This window comes from Pogona vitticeps, chromosome 2 (genome assembly GCF_051106095.1).
Source record: "Pogona vitticeps strain Pit_001003342236 chromosome 2, PviZW2.1, whole genome shotgun sequence".
In the NCBI taxonomy this organism is placed as follows: Eukaryota; Metazoa; Chordata; class Lepidosauria; order Squamata; family Agamidae; genus Pogona; species Pogona vitticeps.
In genome coordinates, this window is record NC_135784.1 from 308,896,125 (window position 1) to 308,919,739 (window position 23,615).

A 23,615-nucleotide genomic window follows, 5' to 3' on the forward strand; every position below is an offset into this window, starting at 1 on the left:
GGTTAAATTCCTCTAGCTGTCCAGCAGAAGGGCAGGGATTCAGAGGACAGAACAGTTTCGAGTTCCCCAGCTGAGTCCACCCCTTTTTCTTATCAACCGGAACGGGTTGTTGTTGTTGTTCTGTGCCGTGAAGTTACTTCCGACTTAGGGTGACCTTACAGATGAATGATCTCCGAAATGCCCTGTTCTCAACAGCCCTGCTGAGCTCCTGTAAACTCAAACCTGTGGCTTCCTTTAAGGAGTCAGTCCATCTTGTATTTGGCCTTCCTCTTTTCCTGCTGCCTTCCACCTTTCCCAACATTATTGGCCTTCCCATTATGTACCCATCTCTAGCTTATGACTGTTGTCATTGTTGTTAGTGTCTGCATAACTGGTGCACAAGGTTTGGGGTAAATATCCTTTCCAGAAAGGAAATCACACTCATACAAAGCCAGCCTTATCTGGCACAAGTTCCTTTTATTTGCATTTAAGCTTTAGCTGCATTAAAGCAGTGGTCCCCAACCTTGGGCCTCCAGATGTTCTTGGACTTCAACTCCCAGAAATCCTGGCCAGCAGAGTTGGTGGTGAAGGCTTCTGGGAATTGTAGTCCAAGAACATCTGGAGGCCCAAGGTTGGGGACCACTGCATTAAAGCATCATTTTGGCACCATTTTGCTTACTTTAAAAAAATACATCTCATTGTCTTCTCTTTCTCACGCTCCTTACATCTCTCATTTATTTATTTTATTTGTTTATTTAAAATATTCTTACGCCATCTTTTTCCTGAAACAGGTGGCTTACATCGTTTAAAAAGAGACAGCATTGAGAACTGAAAGCAGTAAGCTATTTGACTATTGAAAAGAATTAAGCAAACATTTTGTTAAAAATATTAGAGAAAACCATTTCTAAAACAGATTGAAATGCAACAGATACACAGACCATCCCATTAAAAAAAAATCGAAGACAGCCAGTCTCAACAAAAAAAAAGCATGAAAAACCACACCTCTAAGCCTTGGGTCCTTTTAAGGAAAAAGCGGGGACATACAATGAATGAATGAATGAATGAATGAATGAATGAATGAATGAATGAATGAGGACAAAGGTCTTTGCCTGCTTCTGGAAGGACAATAAAGATGGGGCCAGGCAGGCCTCCAGTGGGAGGGAGTTCCAGAGTCTCTGGGAGCAGCCACTGAGAAGGCCCTGTCGCATGTTTCCCCACCAAACTCATCTGTGAGAGTGGTGGGACAGAGAGAAAGGCCTCTCATAGTTATCTTAACATCTGGACAGGCTCATAAATGGAGATGCAGTCCTTGAGGTAGCTTGGAGCCAAGTCCTTTAGAGCAGTGGTCCCCAACCTTGGGCCTCCAGATGTTCTTGGACTTCAACTCCCAGAAATCCTAGCCAGCAGAGGTGGTGGTGAAGGTTTCTGGGAGTTGTAGTCCAAGAACATCTGGAGGCCCAAGGTTGGGGACCACTGCTTTAGAGCTTTAGAGCTTAGAGCCAACATTTTGATTTGTGCCCATGATAAGTGAGGCCAATTAATAGCCTGTTTTAGCTTTGGAAGATCAAGAGCAACCTCCGTTCCTCTAGGTCACGGGAAAAGACTTGTATCCAAACAGCTTAACTTAAATGACCTTGTTCCCCATGAACGTTTCAAAACGTCTTTCTCAGAGATGTTCAGCAGCCACTGATTTAAAACCCAGGCTGTTGGAGTTCAAAGGCGACCATAACCCAGCATTTCATAACAGGTTTTCCTGATGGGAAGTGAGCGTTGTCCTGATGGATGCAGCGAGAGACTCCAAGGAAACCATCTCCCTTCCCATTCAAGATTTGTTCCCTGTGAGATTTCAACCCACCCCAAACTTGCATTCAGACTGGTCACTCCACCCAACCACAAAATAACAGGTTGGGGAAAAATCTCACCTTGTTCCGTGTGCCACTTTTCAAAACCTTAATAGGAATGGGCACAAACTGGGAAATTGGTAGTTCGTGATACTTCATGTTTCATCACTATTCGCAAACTACGAACCATGAACTTCCACGAATTTTTGGACAAAATGAGCCGTTTTGTGGTTTGTGTGAGTTGGAAATTCCACAAGTTGTAAAAGGCCCCCCCCCATAAATTAAAGATGCCAAAATTGCAGATAGTCTTCAGTTGACTCTTCTCTCCAAGCCCTCCAAGTCTGGCAAAGACGTGGATTTGGGACATCCGAGTTATAGTCCCCCGAAACAGGTCCCCCAGGAAAATGCTCTTCAGCAGTTGGCTAAATATAATATAACCAATAGTTTGCCATTTTGTTTCCCTCTGGGCAGGCTTATTTACCCAAAGCACCCCGAAATAAACCACAAAATGGCCCAATTAGTTTTTATTCTGTTTCTTTTCTTTGTGCTTTGTTTCATGCCCATCTGTAAACTTTAAAGGTTTTTTTTTTCCATCCCCCAAAATGTTCTATGCACCATCTGATGGGAAAGAATTTTGCTAGATTCCTCCATCTCAGCAGAATTAGTAATTTTGCACCTCCTGAGATTCATTGCAAGGAGAAACACTCTGCATGTCAAAATTCCAGGGATCTGTAGGGCTTATTTAGGGAAGACACGTGAATTAGAGAGTATCTATAAAAATAAATGCATATGTTAGGTAAGCTGCATAAACAAAACAGACATTGTGAAAAAAATGCAGGAATAGAAATGAGAGTGAAGCAGCTTGATAGGATGAAAGGGTGGGCAAAAATTCAGGTCTGACTGGGAGAAACACAACAGCATTGTGGCAGAGGACAGTTTCACGTCTCCAGCCCCTGTGAGAACCAATGTGTTGCAGTGACTGAAGCAGCAGTTCCCAACCTTGGGTAACTCAGGTGTTCTTGAACTGCAACTCCCAGAAACCATGGCCAGCCTAGCTGGTGGTGAAAGTTTTTGGGAGTTGCAGTCCAAGAACAGTTGGGTGACCCAACCACTGGATTGGGATGATGGGCTAGGATTCAGGAAGCCTGGGTTCAAATCTCTGCTTAAATATTTAAGGTATTGGATCTGATTTGCATCAACCTTTCTTTATGGGACACTAGGTCAGATAAAACTTCATAGAATCATTTGTTGTTGTTGTTTAGTCGTGTCCGACTCTTCATGACCCCATGGACCAGAGCACACCAGGCCCTCCTGTCTTCCACTGCCTCTCGGAGTTGGGTCAAATTCATGTTGGTCGCTTCAGTGACACTGTCCATCTTGTCCTCTGTTGTCCCCTTCTCCTCTTGTCTTCACATTTTCCCAACATCAGGGCCTTTTCCAGATTGTCTTCCCTTCTCATGAGAGTGCCCATCTCTAATCAGAACCAAAAACCTGGTTAAAATACACGAGAATACAGTGGCAGACTGTTCACGTATGGAAATATACATAGTGTAGGGGGAAGAGAGGGGGAATGTACATTTTTAATGTAGCTGTTGTGGAAAATTCTGCCTTCTGAATGCTACAAAGTTTTACCGGGACAGTTTTCAGCCCATCCAACAAAAGGAATGTGTATACAAGAGGAGACACTGCCCGTTCCCTGATTTGCCTAATCTAGCACAGGGAGCCCGAGTTTTTCCTCGTGGCAGGGCTTGGGACCTCTTTTTGCCTCCCATGCGCGCGCATGCAATTCATCATCTGTCATTCTGCATTAGGGCTGGTTAAAGGAGACATTTTGAAAAGTGCCAGAGTTTCTGAGTGCAGCCATGTGCACTCTGTTGGAAGCAAATGAAAGCTAATTGGGGAAAAACAGCCGCGCCGGACACTGGGACGGGATGTGCCCTTTTCGATGCAGATTATTGACCTGTGAAGAATGTATTGAGCAAAGCAAGGGAGACTTCTGGGTTTCGTTTACAATTATGGCTAAGTGGCTAATATTGAGACAGCAGCCGAGACAGCGGTTTGTGGTTTTAATCCACAACATGCAACTTATTCTTGATCATATTTGGGTCAGTGGGCCTGCTCTAGTGCAACGTACTACACCCAGCAGCTGGATTTTAGACGGTGTTTACCATTTTTCAGTTGGCAGAGTTGCATCTTCTAGATCTAGCTCTGTGGCTCTCAAGGGCTAAAAAGGCCCATTGCTGAGCACATGAAGTTCTCAATATAATACTTGAGGCAGTGTTGAAGTGACTTCTCATTGTTCACTTAATTCGTAACCGTACATCTTTATAAGACGAGCCCACAGAGCGTCCCCATATTCCACGTGATGTGGGTTTTATCCTTGGCCTGAAATAATGACCGGATAGTTATGCCTGGCCACGGGTTGTCATCTTGGTGAGGAGGGATAAGATCCAGTGGCTTTCCAACTGCGGTTGGGGAGAGCCAACAGATCGTGTGGGTCTCTTATGTCAAATTAGCACATTGGTGCCTTTCCTCAAAGTTGCGCCTTCTGGAAAATAAGCTAACTTGATATGTTTGGCGGGTGCCAATTTATGCGCGTCTACACAGCTGCACTGGTACAGCTAAACCAATTTTAAATCATTCCCTCCGTTAAATCAATGAAATTTGACATGCGAGGCGGCCTCCCGAGAGGGTGTGTGTGTTTTCCTTGGGGGAAACGAAGCTCATTAGTTTTCCATATTCAACTAGATTCTTCCCATACTCTCCTCGATGGCTTTTTAACGCTTGTTTAATGGGCTAAGATCCTATAAACCTATTGTTTAGAGGTGTTTGTTCTTTTAATTGAAAAATCCAGGCTTTTAAGGGGCATCATTTCCCATTGTTTTTTTTTTTAAATGCTGCTGTTCCCTGCTCCCCAGTGCCCTCTTGCTGTTAGGTTTGGGGGAAGAAATCATCATCCCCATCAACAGCATCATTACCCTTCTTGGTAACGTGGTTCGCCCTTCAACCATGACTTTCTGGTGGTGAATGGAAACCAGTACCAAGGTTTGGGGTAGACCACTGGTTCAGCAGTTCCTGATATTCAAACAAAATCTGTAAGTTGAGTGCATTGTTGAGTGTCCTTCACTCTGGGATGATGGAGAACAGATCTTCCCCATCCTCTGTATGGCAACCTCTCATGGATTTGAAAAGTCCTGTCGTATTTCAGCCCAGTCTTCTTTTCTCAAGGACAAACATGACCAGTTGTTTCACCCTTTCCACCTAGGGCTTGATCTCCAGCCCCCTAATCATCCTTGTCACCCTCCTCTGAACTTGTTCCAATTTGTCAGCATCCTTGTTCAAGTGCAATGTCCAGAACTGGACACAGTACTGAAAATGAGACCTAACCAGTGCCAAATAGAAGGGAACTAGTACCTCATGTGATTTGGCTACTCAGAGGAGCGCGGCATGGTAGGATCTGATGGTGAGGGTAGATATTATTGAGTAAAGACGCTCAGACAACTAATGGGGTCCCAATCCATGAAGTGGTTTGAGCACCAAAACCTTAACCTTGACTCAGGACGACACAGGTAACCAGTGCAGGCGAGCCAAGACTGGAACGATGGTATGTCATGCTGGCACCTTGCCCCTTTCAGCTGCCCCCACTTCCTGGAAAAATGATGTGTGAGGAATTTGCTCTGCCAAACATGCTGTATTCTATTTATCCTTAATGCATCCCTTTCAACAGTGTGTAGAAAAAAATACACGTATTTTCTCATCTTTAGAAAGAATCGCCCTTGGAGTTAGGAATCTGGGGACATATACAAAAACTAGCTTGTCTGATCCCAGGAATGGGGACTTTGATTTACGGGAATCACTGTCAAGTTTGAACTTAAGTCACACCGGAGACTCAACTTGGGCTCAACTCCCCCCCTGCATGATTCAGATTTGACTCATGATTTGTTTTTCATAGGGACTCCGGCCCAAAGTCTTGCCACATTCCTGTTTATCTCCTCATTTCTAGTAATTTCTAGTAATACAGGGACGTGGTGGCGCTGTGGGTTAAGCTGCAGAATCCTCTGTACTGAAAGGTCAGAAGACCAGCCGTCGTAAGATCGAATCCCTGCAATGAAGTGAGCTCCCGTCGCTTCTCCCAGCTCCCGCCAACCTAGCCATTCGAAAGCACGTAAAAATCTGAGTAGATAAATAGGGACCACCACGGCGGGAAGGTCACAGCGTTCCGTGTCTAGTCGCGCTGGCCACGTGACCACGGAAACTGTCTACAGACAAAACGCTGGCTCTACGGCTTGGAAACGGGGATGAGCACCGCCCCTTAGAGTCGGACACGACTGGACTAAATGTTAAGGGGAACCTTTACCTTTACCTAGTAATGAGGTTTGTTTCTTTCTGTTTACTTAATTCTTTATTTGACTTACCGACTTTGCTTAGGCATGCCATTTGTTCATTTTTCTCTTTGCATGCATGTTTGCTTGATATTCCATCCTTTTTTTTCCCTCAGAGATGGAATGCCAAGCAGTTTGTGGGGACGACAATACAAAGAAAACCGAACGAAAAGCGATCCCGCCCTCCAGTAAAATAGGATTCTTCTTTCCTCTCTTCCCCCAGCTCTCCTCCTCTCTGCCTGCCACTCACCTGGCCCTGGGTATTTTTTTCCCCCCTACCTCCAGATTACTTCCTTTCTCTTTCCTTCCTGATAAGGCAGACCTGCCGCCTCAGCAGAGTTGGTGGGATGCGGGATGGGAATAGGTTGTGGCCTACATGACAGATGCTTCGGAAATTAGAGGTGAAAACTGCCGAGTCAGGGACCAAATTATTTGTAATCCCAGGCTTGTCTTTAGTTCAATAATCACCGGTAAGACCTGCTAAGTCTGGAAATGAAGCCTGAGGGAGGAAGAAGTTCAGGAAATCTGTTCAACTTCTTAAAAGTGCTCGCAAAAAGGATTCTCTTCTGTTTTTTTCCCTCCCCTGTTTCTGCTTCTTCTTTTAATTTTTTTTGGTCCTGGAGAAAGGCAGCCAATGACATGAAAAATACCTTTTTTTTCCCCCCTCCTCCTTGTCTACCTACCCCATATGTCTCAAACTGACCTCTCTGTTAGATCAGCTGTTCGGTGGAGCATGACACCCTGTAAAAGACAGCCACTGGGAAAACCAATTTAGGCTTGGGCAGCCTTGACAGAGTCATATCCGTCACACTTGGTCAAAGGATGGGTGTCCATAGAATCATGGAGTTGGAAGGGCCCTATAAGGACACTAAGTCCGACCCCCTGCTCAAGGCAGGAATTCAAATCAAAGCAGAGCCGATAGCTGCTTATCCAGTTTTATCTTAAATCCCTCCAGTGTTCTTGTGAAGTTGAATCCTTGGTTCCCAAACTAATCACATGGAAGCAGCCACAGATATTTGGAGGCGTCCAGCTTCATGCCCTTTTGTGCAGCTAGCATATGACAGAACCTTCCTGTAAAATCTGTGGCTACAACTTCCATTCCATGCATGGCAAATTCAAAGGTTTCTTTTTCCTGCTAAAATCTGAAAAAAAAATACTGCACAATATTCTACAGGGTGATGGTTTTGGTGGCAGCTTCTTCGGAGGAGAATTTGAGGACAATTTTACGACCTCACACTGTCTTTTACATACTACCAGTGTTGGAATACTGTTCCACAAACTTTCCCCAAAAGACAGAGTAATGATCATGATTTACAAGAAGAGATTATACATAAGAAAATGCCAACTGTCCATCAACGGGAATATCTGAGTCTCTCTAGCTGCATCGCCTTGTGTTGTGAACTATCACAGTTCTCGTGGTCTTGTTTCAGAGACCCACATGGCCTTATTTTAGTATTGTTCAGAAGTTGCAAGTCTGGTTTTGTTGGGCTCCAGCCCCCCAAACCTGTGGGGTTCTGGCAGTTTTATTTCAAAGAAAGAATATTCCAAGCTGGTGGATCATTGGCCATTCATACCACAGAAGCTAGCAGGGCCAACAGCGTGGCAGAAGCTGCCTCATATCCATTGAACACGTATATATGTGTGTATGTTTCTGTGTAAGAATGATTTTGTCATTGAAATGACCATTGCATCAACCATCATATGACTGTCTTCTGAACTGTTTATGGGTTATTTTCTCGGCCCATCTCAACGCACCAGTTATGTGGCCCATGGATAATCTTCTCCAGCATTTAAGATGATTCATGAAGATTTTGTAGAAAGGGGGGCAGGGAGTGTTTTTGTTTTGGTTTGTTTTGGTTTTTGAATCTGTTGGAAGAAATCTTACGGTTTGGGGAGTGAGAAATGTTTTCAGTCTTAGAAAGTAGCCTTTCTTCTTCTTCGTCTTTTTAAGGAGAAAAATCTCAATTTCCTTCACACTTGACTCGCTCCTTAGATTGCTCTGAGATCTACAAAACAAGCCAAGTGTGAACACAGTTGATTGAACCATCACTGAATTAACATAAGCAGTGGATTGCCAGTTGAACTGTGTCCCCCCCTCCACACACACACACACACACACACACACACACACTCCAACATTCTTCCAGTAACTCAGAAATCCGGGACAAAAGTTCTGCTCCAATTTCCCATCTGAACGCAGCTGTGGCTGTGAAAATTATTTTGCCCCCAAGGTGTGACGCGTCCAAAGTAACAGGAAACTTGAGATTTTAAGATTCTAATGATCAGCTCGTTTTGGTTCTCCTTGTAATGAGTTGTACAATGGTCATCCGGTAGCCCGATCTGTGTGTGTAGCCATATAATTGGCACCTGGGTATCTGTCTGTCTCACATGATTAGGGAAAAAAAAAAACAAGTTCATTCTCTCCTTCTGGAGTATGTATAAATATAGGAGCAATTAGCAATCACCAAGGAGGTGGGGGGGGGGGAAGAACGCTTAAAGTTGCTGAGAGATGGAGCGTTGTGTTTCTGTCTCTCTTTTTTGTGAGTCCTGAATTCCAAAAAAGACTCTCTCTCTCTCTCTCTCTCTCTCTCCTTTTTTGGAACATCAGTTCCATTATTACCTAGAATAGATTTTGACTCCTGGCACTGCTTGACAGCTTTTGGAAGACCTGCACAAGACTCTTGTCTCCAGAGAGTTCTGCAATATTACTCCGTCGCAAAGAAGGGAGCCAATTTGCTGTGCTCAGGCTCTCTTCTGAAGCGGGAAAGGGGGGGGGGAGGAAATATGACGGCCCAGCTGAAGAAATACCTAATAGCTGTACCTCCTGGAAGGCGAGTGCCTGCCGTGCAAATAGGCACGGAAATCAAGTTTTGGGACAAATGTACACATAAATATATATATTTCACACACATACCCTCAGATGCTCACAGAATGCACGCTTAGCATTGCCAGCTCAGCAGTGCCCAATTTCCTGCGATTTCTGCTGCAGAGTTTTGAATTTCTGATAAAAATTCCTTTTCCATTCTGTAGTAGGCATATAGAGATCCACAGATGAGAATAACTCAAAGTTTTGCGGCCGCTCCACCCCCTTCCTCATTAACCAGCAATTAAAGTCTCAGTAACTCACTTTGAGCCAGTTGTGGGAGAAAGGAAATAATTTTAAAAGCCACCTTTTTTTAGTTTCGGTGGCTTGAAATCATAGGCTTGTGCATGCTGCTTTCTTTACTGCACTCACGTTAACAACCAACCGATCAGATCAACAGCAAATGAAACAACTGCCACCAAGCCAAGAAATAGTGGGAAAGAGCACTTGGTGTGAGGTGGAGCTTCTTTGAAATCAAAGGCTGGAACAAACAATTGGTTAGCACTGGACAGAGATAGACAATCACCCCAGCCCAGAAATGCTGCTCCCCATCACTCAAACCACAGCGAGCATGGAAGACTGTAAATAAAACTTCAGCAATTTCAGGGCCAGCATCTGGTGACAAGTCTTGGTGACGCTACAAGGCTGGGTTTTTCTGATGTCACAAAAATGAGAAAGGCGAAGGTTGAGAGACGAGCAAGAGTAATGCTCATGCATGTCCTTTCGTACTCGATTTGGGACCCCCAGTGCCAGTTGGGAAGGGATGATAGTGCCCAGGCTTGAAAGACGCCTTATATCTAAAGATCAAAACTTTTCCCCTCCTCCAGAACTTCACTCACCCTGAGATTTGACTCAAGGAAAGCATGACAGTTCCTTGAGATGTTGCATGATGACGTAAAATCAGCTCTGTGCATGTTGGGAGTGTATAGGAGAAGCTTTATTTGAAAGCTCTCTCTCTCTGTGTTTGTGTGTGTGTGTGTGTGTGTGTGTGTGAGAGAGAGAGAGAGACAGAGAGAGAGAGAGAGAGTTTTTTCAAATAAAGCTTCTCCTATACTTTAAACAGAGGTTGGAGAGGGGTCTTGTTTTCATGAACCACCAGGAAATTGCAGTGATGTAGGAGAAATCTTGGTAAGCCTTGGAAACATCTGCCGGGTTCCTCCATGATTTAAGTCTCTGGCTACAGAGCCAGAGGTTGAAAGTTTGATCCCCCTCCCACTGTGCCTTTTTGAGAGGGGCTGGACTCGATGATCCGTCGGGTCTCTTCCAACTCTACAGTTCCAGGGTAACGATGATGATTATATATCACCATGAGAAATTCTTTAAATATTGTACAAGTCCTCATTGTCTAGCCTTTCTTATCTACACATCCTCATCTACCCCACATTCTTATCTACACCCTCCTATTATAATATAGTAGTAATAGTCTTCGAATTGCAGGCCTGGAAGAGGGACCCTATGGATTGTCAGGTCCAGCTTCTGTCAACGAAGCTCGGTGGGGGATTGAACTCCCAACCTCTCCAGATGCCGAAACCACTGAGCTATTTGCTTACAAGGATGGCAGCTATGTTAATGGCTGGTTCAATAACTGATGTTTCATGCTTTTAATTACTTTCTTGGGGGGGGCCTTTGATGGGAATCGGTCATGTTTGAACATTTTTAAATACTTTAATTGGTTTTTAAAATTTAAGTAACATGTTACTAGTGTGCTGCACATTAATCTTAGTTTATTGGACCATTAATATTAATCATTTTCAAAAAATAGCATTAATGCATTACCACCAAAGGTCTTGTTTCTATACTGCAGTTCTCGTGTGACCTAAAGATATATGCTTTTATATATGTGGGTGTGTTTGTATAGATGTGAGTGCATAAAAACTTCAAGGTCTCTGTATTCTTTTAAACTTCAGTCAGACAGGCTGGCCAGCCCTTTAAATAAAGACACCTTCAACTTAAGGACCGGGCTCTATACAGTGGTGCCCTGCTTAACAATTACCCCACTTGACGACAAATCCGCTTCATGACGATGTTTTTGCAATCCCGAAGCAATTTTTTAATGGGCTTTTTTCGCTTCCCGATGATTGGTTCCCTGCTTCGGGAACCGATTCTTTGCATTACGACAATCAAAACAGCTGACCGTCGGGTTTTCAAAATGGCCACCTGCTGCTCAAAATGGCTCCCCACTGTTTTTAGGAGACATTTTTCACTGCACAGGCACCACAGGCACTCCACCCTATGGAGGATCTTTGCTGGACAAGCAGATATTTTGCCCATTAGAATGCATTGAACGGTTTTCAATGTGTTTCAGTGGGCTTTTTTATTTCGCTTGACGAGGATTTCACTCTACAGTGATTTCGCTGGAACAGATTGTCCTTGCCAAGCGAGGCACCACTGTACCTGTAATTCCCAGTCTTGGATAAACCAGGTGTTCATGGACTGCAACTCTCAGAAACCCCCAGCCAGCACAACTAATGGTGAAGGCTTCTGGGAGTTGCAGTCCAAAAACAACTGAGTTTGCAAAGGTGGGGCACCACTGATCCATAAGGACACAAAGCCATCCTAGTGAGATTATTATGGGCAATCAGCACTGTGCAAAATAGGAGGTTATGAATCACACACAGGGAAACTACATGTGCCCAAGTGCATAAATATTCATCTCCGTGCCATTTAGACTTTGCATTCATTTCCAGACTAGAAGAGCAGCTACAGTGATTCCATAGGATCCAAGATTAAAGACCGCTATTTACTAGTTTTATTTAAAATCATTTTACCCCACCTTTCTCCTTCAAAAAGGACCCAGGGTGGCTTATATAATTAAGAACACAGTATTAAAAGCTAAAAAACAGTAAACTATTCAAAATCAAAGAAGAATTGATAACATTATATTAAAAATGTTAGGTAAAAGCATTACAGAAATCTGATTTAGAAGCAGCAAATAAGAACGGCTGGATAGCTCAGTGGTTGAGGCATCTGTCTGAAGAGCCAGAGGTTGGGAGTTCGATTCCCCCACGGTCCCTCCTTGACAGGGGCTGGACTAGATGATCTGGGGGGGTCTCTTCCAGCTCTTCGGTGGATTAGATATCTGGTTGCAGAGGTGGGGGTTGGGTGTTCAATTCCCCATTTTGCCTCCTTGGCAGGGGCTAGACTTTATCATCCCTTCCAGCTTTGCTGTTCTGAGATTATCATTACCATAAACCATCCAGTTTATTGTCTCCTACACAGCTAGTCAGTAAGGGGAAGTTTGCCTAAAGAGAAAGGTCTTGGCCTGCTTGCAGAAGGACAGCAACTAGCCTAGCCTCTTGTGGGAGGGAGTTCCAAAGTCTGGGAGCAGCCGCAGAGAAGACCCTCTCCAGTGTCCCCACCAAAAGCAGCTCTGATTGTGGCGAGACTGAGAGAAAGGCCTCCCCTGATGATCTCAACACTCGAGGAGGCTCATAAAGGGAGATGCAGTCACTAAGATAGCCCAGGCCCACTCTGCTTAGGGCATGATAACTTAGAACCAGGACTTTGAATTCAGCTTGTAAATGGATTGGCCGTCAATGGCGCTCCACGTCCTTGCTCCTATCCAAGCTTATTGCCTCTCTTGAATAACTGCCTTGTTGACCTGTTGAATCCGCTGGTGAAACACGCATTTGGGATCACAGCCGGTAGAGTCGAGGGGCGAAGAGACTCGCTGACCTGGGGTTCTTTTGCCCCTCAAGATCAGACGTCATTTTGGCTACTGAATGTCACTTCGCACCTCGACTGAACGTTCCGCCAAACGCGTTCTTTATGCTCCCATCTCTGATTCCAACCATCCTGCCGCTTGCAAGGATCTGCCTTCTTTGAAGCTTGACTCAACCATGAAAGAAGTGAGAACTTTTTCCAGAAAACCAGGAGAAGCAGAAGGAGAGGAAACTTTAGTCGGGCGGGCTTCTCTGTGGCTCGCTGTAAATCAAGCCTTTGGCGGAGACGGGCCTATTTTTATTTTCTCCGCAGCCGACTTTTCTTTGAAAAGGGCTCCACGGAGCAAAGATGTTATAAAAGGCCCAGCTCCGACCTCTTCACTTTCAGCAGAAGGTTATTGTCTTAAATAGAGCATCCAGCCTCGCAATTCCCCATTTGATCCTTCCCAGCTCCGGCGCAGACACCTGATACATAATCTTCCTCGGCTGCCACTGTTGCCTGCCCCTCTCCATGCGGGCCACCCCCTCACACTCCAACGCATTATCGCAGGAACTAATTTTGTCTGGACTATTATTAGATCATGAGATCAGGGCCACATAGAGGTCGTAAAATGTTTCATTCTCTCCGAACGGCCATCGGGCCCGCGATCAGGTGCCATAACGTGAGGTTTGCTTATTGTGCATATTGCTTAGAGTTGCAAATTGCCCATTACTCGGCTTAAACACCTGGCATTTACATTCATTATAACCCGGACGCCCCCCCTTTATGGCCTCCCAGGAGGGCCTTCCAATTGGTCAGAAGTGCAAATGAATGTTTTATGATTACGATGAATGATGTGAGGGGCTCGGCAGGGAAAGGCGGGAGGGAGAACTTGTCAAGTGCTGTGGAGTTCGCATCCATCTCAAGCTTGGAAGTGGCTACACCTTGAGATCCAGGGTGGGCCGCTCCTCGGCCCTGGTTTCCTGGTGGGTTGCAGCAGATCTGAGTGTTTCCATTGCAGAGAGAAGTTGAGGCATTCGGAGGGCCCAAGAAAGAAGGCATGTTGGCCAAAACCCTCGTGGATTTTTGTTCCAGAATTTGGGATTTGGGTTAAATTCCTTTAATTGCACAGCGGAAGTGCAAGGATTCACTGAGCAGAATAGCTTCAGGTTCCTCAGATTAGTTCACCCCTTTTTCTCATCAACTGGCACTTACAGTCTCGACGGACTGACTCAAGAGATATTAGTAGAAGAAGCGATAAAAACATTACATTTGCTTACCAAACAGATACAACAACGAAGTGGCAAACATCACCGCTTTGAGCAACGGGCTTCAAATAGGCTTTTTACATGTTTTTGAATTGTTTTTACACTTGGAGTTTTTTTAAAAAAAATCTTAATATATGTTTAATTGTTTTTAAATGTGATATTTATATAATGTTTTTAAATTTCTTGTTTTATCTGTCATGTGCTGCCTTGGGTCTCCTATGGGGAGACAGGTGGCAAATAAACAAACAAACAGACCACAGACAGCTTCCAACATACTCTTGTGAGGGGAATAGCTCTTAGCATAAAAGTGTGGCTATCTTTGTGGCCCATCTGGGCAGCAAACTGCAACCAGTTAAGAAATCAGCATAGACCTTTTCTTCTCAGTGAGTTGGTCCTCAAGAATCAACGACCTGCACGAACTTCTTAAGGTGCTTAAATTTTTATGCCAGTTGTGTTTGGCCGCCAGGGATAACTAAGAGGATCTGGGCCAATTGTCCTTCAATTCCAACATTGAATGTAACATCTCCGGGGAATGTAATTTCCTCCCACCTTTTACGCTTTGCCCTCCTGTTGCAACCAAAGTAATACCCTGAATAGCTATGAGAGCTAATCCCCCTAAAACTGGAGGTGGATGGGGAGGGAATGCTGATGATGTGTTGGCACTGCAGTGGTTCAGAGCGAACATCTGGGAAAGCCTCTGTCTCCTCCAGCATGGGGTGACCAGGGAAGGGGATGCAGGAACACAGGTCAGAGGATAAAAGACATAGAGAATGCCATTGTCCCAAATGTTCAGAGTTCTCAAACAGTTGCAGCCATTGTAAGTGACGGCTGGATAGCTCAGTGGGTTAGGTCTCTCTGGCTCAACAGGGGCTGCACTCGATGATCCATAGGATCCCTTCCAGCTCTGCTAAGATGATTATTATTAAGCCAAGATCTATCTATCTATCTATCTATCTATCTATCTATCTATCTATCTATCTATCTATCTATCTATCTATCTATCTATCTATCTATCTATCTATCTATCTATCTATCTATCTGTCTGTCTGTCTGTCTGTCTGTCTGTCTGTCTGTCTGTCTGTCTGTCTGTCTGTCTATCTAGTCTCTGTCTGTCTGTCTGTCTGTCTATCTATCTATCTATCTGTCTGTCTGTCTGTCTGTCGCCTGTCTGTCTGTCTTTCTGTCTGTCTATTTATCTATCTATCTACCTTTCTGTCTCTGTCTGTCTGTCTGTCTGTCTTGTCTTTTTTTATTTATTAACATTCATTTATTTATTATATTTGTGCACTGGCCAAGCAAAGGCACTACACAGGGTGTAGTGCCTTTGCTTGGCCAGTACACAAATATAATAAATAATATATATATTATATATATTAGCAGTTTATATATATAAAGTGTAGTTAACAACAGACATAAACATAAGCAATATATATATATTAGCAGTATATATATAAAGTATAAGCCCTAAAGACACCAATAAAAGCAACTGGTGTTGGCAGGAGGAGGTAAAGCCAAGTCCTGCTGACATCTCAGGCAAACAGTGTCACTGAATTTGTTCCTAAACATCTTTAGCAGTCTTTTAAAAGTGCACCATGATGGGGTTTGACACAACTCCAAGAGAAACCTGTTCCATAAAGATGGGACCACCACTGAGAAGGTGTGACCCTGGTGGAAGCTCTTTGAACCTCTCTAAGAGGCTTGGGGATATCTGGTGGGGTGATTAGAAGTTCTTAAATGTGTTTCAACAACTACTAGCTTTTAATTCTTGCAGAATTCCCTTTTGATACACTCAAGGTGTTGTTTGCTTGCTTGCTTGCTTGCTTGCTTGCTTGCTTGCCTGCCTGCCTGCTTCGTTCCTTCCTTCCTTCCTTCCTTCCTTCCTTCCTTCCTTCCTTCCTTCCTTCCTTCCTTCCTTCCTTCCTTCCTTCCTTGCCTGCTTGCCTGCCTGCCTGCTTCCTTGCTTGCTTGCTTCTTGCTTGCTTGCTTGCTAGTTTAAGCAGTATGTCAGCTAACTGTTGCCCTTGAAGCCATCATCATCATAGGCATCCTTCAGTCTCGAGAGACTATGGTAACATGCTCTGAATCGAGGAGTGTCCTCTCCAGAGCATGAAGCCCGGGTAAGGTAATATGGAGGATAGGCTGTTACCCAAGCAGCAGATCCCCCCTCTCCACATTGCTGAAATGGTCCAATGGAAAGGCAAGAGCCAATACAACTGGTTCCAGCAATGTCGCAGGAGTTGGCAGAACGACACATGCTGCCTTCGGGACCCCAGCTCCGGATTTTGCCTCGAGGTTAACTCCTGAAGCCTTTTACACGAGTGGATATAGCCACAAGGCAGTGGAGGTTTGAAATTGGAGTTTTCCTTCTCCTAGATGGGCTGCCTTCCACGGCTGACGAGCCCCACCTACCTGGCACCGTTACACTATGTTGAGGCAATAAGCACAACTGGCACATGCATCTCCCAGACGCTTTCTTGGTTTGAACAGCAGAAAGGTGCTTGAGTCGCTACCATCCCTAAACATTTAGCAGTCTCCCGTTCCTGAGAATCTACAGTGATACCTCGGTTTACAAATTTAATGCATTCTCCGGGACATTTCGTACTGCAAAAAATTCGCAAACTGAAATGCAGTTTCCCATAGAAACACATGCACAGGGGCGGCGCTACAAACCTCCCAGGCACAATGCATCCCGGGGAAACTTGCTTCATATTGCGAATAAAATTTGTAAACCGAGGCATTATTTTCAATGGATTTTTCATTAGTAAACTGAAAATTCAGTTAATTGAGGAGTTCATAAACCGAGGTACTGCAAATCACCCTGAGCTGCTGCAGGAGGTCATGATCTTCTTTTCCTCCCGTTCCTGACTTAAATCATCACTTAACTATGGATTACCCAGTTGCGAATCACAACGGAACTGGATTCAATTGAGGGTTTTGTTTTCCTTAGTTGGAGTCTTTTGGTTTTATCATGAAGGGAGAATATCCGTTATACTTGAAGTAAAAAAGAACTGCGGTAATCTGAGTTGAAGATCTACTGTCTACTGACCTCAGTCTGAATGAGCAATCCCTGCTCAGATCCCAAGACCCATCATGTCTAGCTTTCTGTTTGTAACACTGGCCAGCCAAATGGGGCGAGACAATTATAACTATGGAAGAAATGGCTTCTACCTATTTGTCCTCAGCATCTGGTACTCAGAGGTGTCCTCCTTTTATGTTACGGTATGTGCCGTCTGTGGGCACATTATTATTAGTTTTATATATGGACGGAAAACTGAGTAAGGGTTGCTTTGAAAAGGTTACTCCCAGGAACGATGGGCCTCCCGGTGAGGCGTTGTAGTGCACAAAGTACCATATTTTTCCATGTATAAGATGGCCCATGTATAAGACGCCCCACACTTTTCTAATCCAAAATTAAGAAATCTAAGTGGGGTTTAGCAAGGGTGGGGGGGAAAGGGATCAAAGCGGTGCAAGATAGCTTTGATCCCTGCTTTCCCCTCCATTTGTTTTTGTTCTCTCGGCAGCTTATTTCCGTGTATAAGACGACCCTCAATTTTTAGTCTAAAGATTTTAGACAAAAGTATAGTCTTATACACGGAAAAATACGGTAAGTTTTCCAAGCTATGCTCCCAGTTCCTTCCTATTCCTTCAGTGGAGAAAGCTTTTATGAATGTTGCAGGGTGGATTAAAACCAATGATTCTTTTTTTAAAAAAAATTAAACGTTGGATTTTTAGAATTTAAATCATTTTTAAAAAATTTAAATAAACTTTATTTTAATGAAATGCTTTTGGAGAAGGAATCTATCTAAAATAGTTTTAAGATATATTATAGTTCAAAAGTCATTCAGCATGAAATAGAACTTAGTTATGTAGCATAAAGCTGTATATGCATGCAATATTTACATTTTTGGTAAACTAATTCAATTGATCCAAGTTATCCCAGCTGAGATAACATGCACTTTTTCACGGGTAAAAATAGTATAAAATGAACGAAGTTCAGGAAAAGACCTTAATCTCATTGTTGTTTTGCAAATCTATGTACAATGAACACACTGATCTTTAAACAAATACAGCAATATGTTATTCTTTAAGTATAATAAGAAAAATCCAAAACTGGCAAGGAAAGAAAACACAATCAAAATGACCAAACAGCTAATTCCAGTGTTAAAATATCAAGGTACTTAGAAGTCAGTAATAAAGCACACAGTAGCTATGCTATTGTCCAGGATTCTGTTAAGTTGGCCTACTTTTCTGCAGGTAATTGCACCAAACTGATTAGGTGCTGAGTGTCTCTTGGTCGCCCAGTTAGTCATGTGTCTCAATTGTACAGCTGAGATGCACCCCACAGCCCTGTCACATTCTTGCAGCAAGTTATGCAGATTTCATGCAAATACCATAAGGATTCCATCCATTTTTTCCAGCCGTATTAAGTATTAAACCATATTACATAAGTCAAGCAAAGATTATGTAGAATCATGGAATGGCTGAGTTGAAAGATGCCCATGACGTCCAACCCCCGGCTCAAGGCAGGAACCCAAATCGAAGCAGATCTGACCGATGGTGGTCCAGGTCTCTCTCAAATGTCTCCAGCGTTGGAGCACTCACCCCCTTCCCATGAGGTCATCAGTTCCATTGTCATACTACTCTAACAATTAGGAGGTTTTTTCCCCCTCATATTCAGCCTAAATCTGGCTTTGTGTAGCTTAAACCTATTATTATGTCTCCAGTATTCTTGGATGACTGAGAGCAGATGCTGCGCCTTCTCTGTCAGCCTACCATTCAAGGATTTGAAAAGTGCTATCATAGCTTATTTTCTATGAGGAAAGACTGAAAGAATTGGCCATGTTTAGTCTTCTTTTCTCAAGGCTAAACATGTTCAGTTCCTTTCAGTCTTTCCTCCTAGGGCTTGGTTTCCAGTCCCCTGATCATCCTTGTTGCCCTCCTCTGAATGTGTCTCAATTTGTCAGCCTCCTTCTTGGTGTCCAGAAATGGACACAATACTTAAGAGGAGGCCTAAGTAGTGCCAAATAGAGGGGGACTAGTATGAGATTTGGAAGCTATGCTTCTTTAATGTGGCTTTAAATAGCATTTACCTTTTTTTTTTTGCAGCTACCTATTTAGTAGAATGTATGACTTTTAGATACTTACCTTACTCAACTTAGGCTCCTCACAACTCAGGGTAGCGGGATAGATGGAAATGCTCCTCTCTCTCTGCTGACAATTGCATAGGTGGCACAAATTGTCATAATGACTGATGCGATACTTTCTATTGATATCTAAAGAGAGAACTCAATATGATGAGAAAGAAGATATTGTTTGAATAATCCCTCTGGGATGAATGAAATTATTACCTCGATGAACCACCAGTGAAAGTAGTTTAATAACAATGGGCTAAATCCAACAGTAAATCTCAACCAAAGTAGTCCCTTTACTTCAAGTCATCTTCCACCCCTACTGGAAGTAAATGTTTGGTTTCTTTCTTTCTTTCTTTCTTTCTTTCTTTCTTTCTTTCTTTCTTTCTTTCTTTCTTTCTTTCTTTCTTTCTTTCTTTCTTTCTTTCTTTCTTTCCATGACTAATCATCCTTGTTTCTCTTAAACAGACTCACAACAGTATGAAAACAGAAGCAGGTAAATGGGTACAGTTGCAAAGATGTGAAAGATTATTGTATTAAAATACAACTAAGCAAACTGTAATATACAAGCAACACGAGCCTTACTGATGGGGATGGAATTTGCAGATATTCTGGACTACAGATCCCATAATTACCCATTCTGGGTGTTCTACCTGTCTTGCACACACCTTATAGACACTTACATGTGGCTCATCTGGGAGAAAAGGCTTCCACTGGAAGACTTGGAGGCCTAGCTAGGCCTGGCTCTGAATCGCTTCCTATTCAGTAGCATGAGTTCAGTAGCAGGGATAGAAGAACAGGAAGCTAGGCACAACCAGACCTGGGCAAGCCAACTGGGCAAACCAGAGTGTTTTTAAGAGCCAACTGAAGGCCTGGCTCTTTAGGCAGGCCTTTCCTCCGGTCAATACCTTATTTTCTTTTCTATCTTAACTGCCATTTTGCTTTTCCATCTTGAATGCCACTAATATTATTGATTTGAATTGTCGTTTTAATTGCTTATACTATGTTGTTTTTCATGTTTTTACTGTTAGCCGCCCAGAGTAGACGTAATCTAGATGGGCGGGATACAAATCTCTCAAATCAATCAATCAATCAATCAATCAACCAACCAATCAATCAATCAATCAATCAATCAATCAATAAACAAGCAAGCAAGCAAGCAAGTCTCAAAGCCTTTCAGCTCAGGATTTTTCTCCCAGGTGAGCGACATTTAAGTATGTGTAAGTCAGGTAGAACAACCTGGATGGTAAATGGTGGGATATTTAGCCAAAGAAATTAAAAAAAAAAACCATCCAGTCCTTATTTATTGAATTAGCAGTTCTGTTCTAGCTGGGACTAAGATTTAACTCATTCTTCAATTAGCTTTTTTTCCAGGCATGGGAACACCAGTTGGTGGACTTGTTGTCAAGTCAGATTCAAGTTGCACCAGTGACTTGACTTGGACTCCACTTGGGGGGGCGGAGTTCAATGACTCAAGACAAAACATGTGACTCAGAACCTGGCCTCCCTTCCCTTTTTTTTTTCTGGGGAAAAAAACCCCTTATTTTTAAAAGGGACTTGGACTTAGGACTTGAGACTGGTACCAAAGTCTGAGACTTGAGAGTTGGGACTCGGATCCCAAAACACCCTGAAACTCCCTGCCTTTTTCACAAAGAACTTGCAATGATTGCTCAGCTCCAGGGAAAGTAGCTTAGCTAGTATCGCACATCGTGCCTGTTAAACTGCCCAGAGTGGCCTTCGGGCAATATGAATGAATGGGCAGTTTGACAGGCACGGATGGGCAATATGGGCAATATGAATGAATGAATGAATGAATGAATGAATGAATGAATGAATGAATTCATTCATTCATTCATTCATTCATTCATTCATTCATTCATTCATTCATTCATTCATTCATTCCCTGCTGCCTTATATGAGATGCCTGGCACCCTCTCCCCCAGTTAGTCGACTGGGTGGCAAAAGCTTGGCCATTCACCTGTCGTGCTCTCCGTTGATAGTGCTATCAGGAGTCTGGCACTTGTGCCAAAAGGAGTATGACATTTTTTTTCCTTTCTTTCATGGATTTCTTTGCAGGGTGGAGAAATGGTGTTTCTTTTTCAGTGGCTAGAAGGCAGAACAGACAAGGCAAGGACGTTCGTCTGGAGGGGGGGGAGCCACCCTTGATAAACAGCTTTCCTTAACACACATTACTGCTTCCCAAGACTCATTCCTCACATGCTGGCAGGGCTCAGAACAAGCCCGGCTGCCAGCAAAATATTAAAGATTATTTGCCGTCCTCCGTCTTGAGGGTCTTTTGGCATCGGACACATTACTGTCTGGTACCAAGTAATATTCCTCCAATGTAGAAATGACATCATCTCCCCTTGACACTTGGCTTCACAGAGCGGAGGGCCAGCCGCTCAACTTGAGCTTGTGCGTGGAGCCGAGCTGTCACTTGCCATTCCGGTTTTATTTGGGTCCTTGCTTCCTAACGGTAACTAAGGGTTGTCAGCCACAAATGGGGCAAAATTCATGCATCGATGCTCATCTTTCTTGTTCTGTTTGAGGAGGTCAGGTTTACTGGTTGCTAAAAGGGAACTGCATTGAGAGGCCATACGAGGCGGGGGGGAGGGGGTCGCCTGTCAGGTGAGAAATGGCAAACATGTTCTTCTCATTTATGAAACTATCTCCGGCATCTTATTTAATGTTTATTCTGATGTAAATGCAGAAGTGTAAATTGGAGCCACAAATAGCTGCTAATTAGCAGGTCTCTAATGCAGTTCCTAACTGTGCCAGTTGCATGACTTGGGAGCATAGCTACGAATTCAGTGGGGGACTGGCTAATTACTGGACATTAAAGATGGGCATGGACTAAGCATGTGTTTGGGACTTCCCAGCCCCACCTCCTCCATCAGGTGCCCACTCAGGGGCAGTCCTCCAGTTTCCCTTCCCTGCCTCCTCCAGGCACTGCCCCTGAGTGGGCACCTGTCAGAGGAGTCAGGGCTGGGAAGTGGCAAATCCCATTTGGATGAAGTACGAACCTATACAAACTACCAGACCAGCAGTTCATGCCCATCTCTAGTGGCCATTCACCTCTCTAAGTCAAGGGCATCGTCCTTATGCCAGTGCACATATTCCGATGGATTCTGATCACCCAGGTAATTTTTGTCAGTCTCCATGAGAAATTGTGCTTTTGCAAGGGTACTTCTTTACACACATTGCACAACCTATTTAAAATACTTTTTTTTTTTGCAACAAATTGTCTTGTTGTCTGGATTTTTAAACATTAGAAACATTGGTCACTATCCTCTTGCATAGCATAATGAATGGCACTAGAAGAGGCCCATTGGATCAGTTGAGATTTGGTGAGTCAACCACTATAAAAGTTTGATTGATTCAGATGGGCCTACTCTAAGTGCAACTAACTTTGGCATGCAAGGGGAAAGAATAGGGGGAGAGTTAGGCACCCCATTAATGTACCTTCAATATTTTCCCTATCAATATGTGTCAAGTTATTCCGGAGACTTATATGGCCAATGTGTGTTTTGTTTCATTTGGGTTTCTTTTTTTAGTAAATGAATGTTCTCCATGGTCTCCATTAATAACATGGCCCCAGTCATTCCAGCAGTGTTCTAGCGTTTGTGTGTGTGTGTAACGCATGTGCATTCCCAGCTTTCGCAGCAATGCACCCCCCCCTCCTCTTCCTACTACCCATTTTCCTGTTCCACCAGTCACAATGTGGAGCTGCGTGGGGGAAAAAAAAGTTTAGCCATAATTAGTGGCGACCTCTGGCAGTTTTTCCGTGCACTCCGAATCCAGCTTGTCAGCTCGGCCTGTCAGAGGGCTGAGAAGAAATGAAGGATTTGAAGGCGAGGAAACACAGGGCTGGGAGGGGGCGGGGTGTCCCTGTGCTGCAAACACGCTGCTATTAAAGTGTCAGTTTTTTCTGGTTTACTGTTGCAGTTTGTGTGAAGAGTTTTATGGATCAGCAGATAACAGTAATTATCAAACAGGCTCTTCAGCTAAAGTTGAATCTAACCTTTTATCATTTTGTATTGTTGTCCTGTCCTCCCCCACCATTCTTCTCCCTCTCTCCCTCTTTGCTTCTCTTTTTAATCTCCCCCCATTAAACTTTGTTTGCGTGTCGGCTGGTTTATTTGGTTGGCGCAGCAACCAGCCGGAGATGCTGAACTACCCAGGGCTACGTTTACAGCACAACGGCCTACCAGCCTTTCTCTCTTAAGGTCTCTGCCCTGCCGCCCTCATCCTCGCCACGGTGGAACAAGGGTCACAAAAATGGCGATTTTCGTCACAACTCTGCTTGGCTTCCGTCCAAATGCCCACAAAGTTTTGCTCGAGGAGCCAGCCAACTTAGAAGCAACTTCAGCAGTAATATCTGCTTAGCCACAAATCGTGTGGATTGCAGCCCGGAATGAATCTCTCATAGCCCACTCCGAGTCGGAGCACAGTTGATTAGAGGAGATGTCAGCACCAAACAAACTGTGTATAAAGACATCTGTGGTGTCTAA

The 23,615-nt window shown here is 43.8% G+C and overlaps 1 protein-coding gene and 1 long non-coding RNA gene across 14 annotated transcripts in view; both read left to right on the forward strand.

The window, feature by feature from the left end:
• Positions 1 to 23,615, forward strand: part of CELF4 (CUGBP Elav-like family member 4) — an 870,333-nt gene that overhangs the window by 243,799 nt on the left and 602,919 nt on the right. The window lies entirely within an intron of this gene.
• LOC140704237 (uncharacterized) lies at positions 115 to 1,011 on the forward strand. The gene is made up of 2 exons (XR_012083365.2): positions 115 to 382; positions 611 to 1,011. It is a non-coding gene; the product is annotated as an uncharacterized LOC140704237 (long non-coding RNA).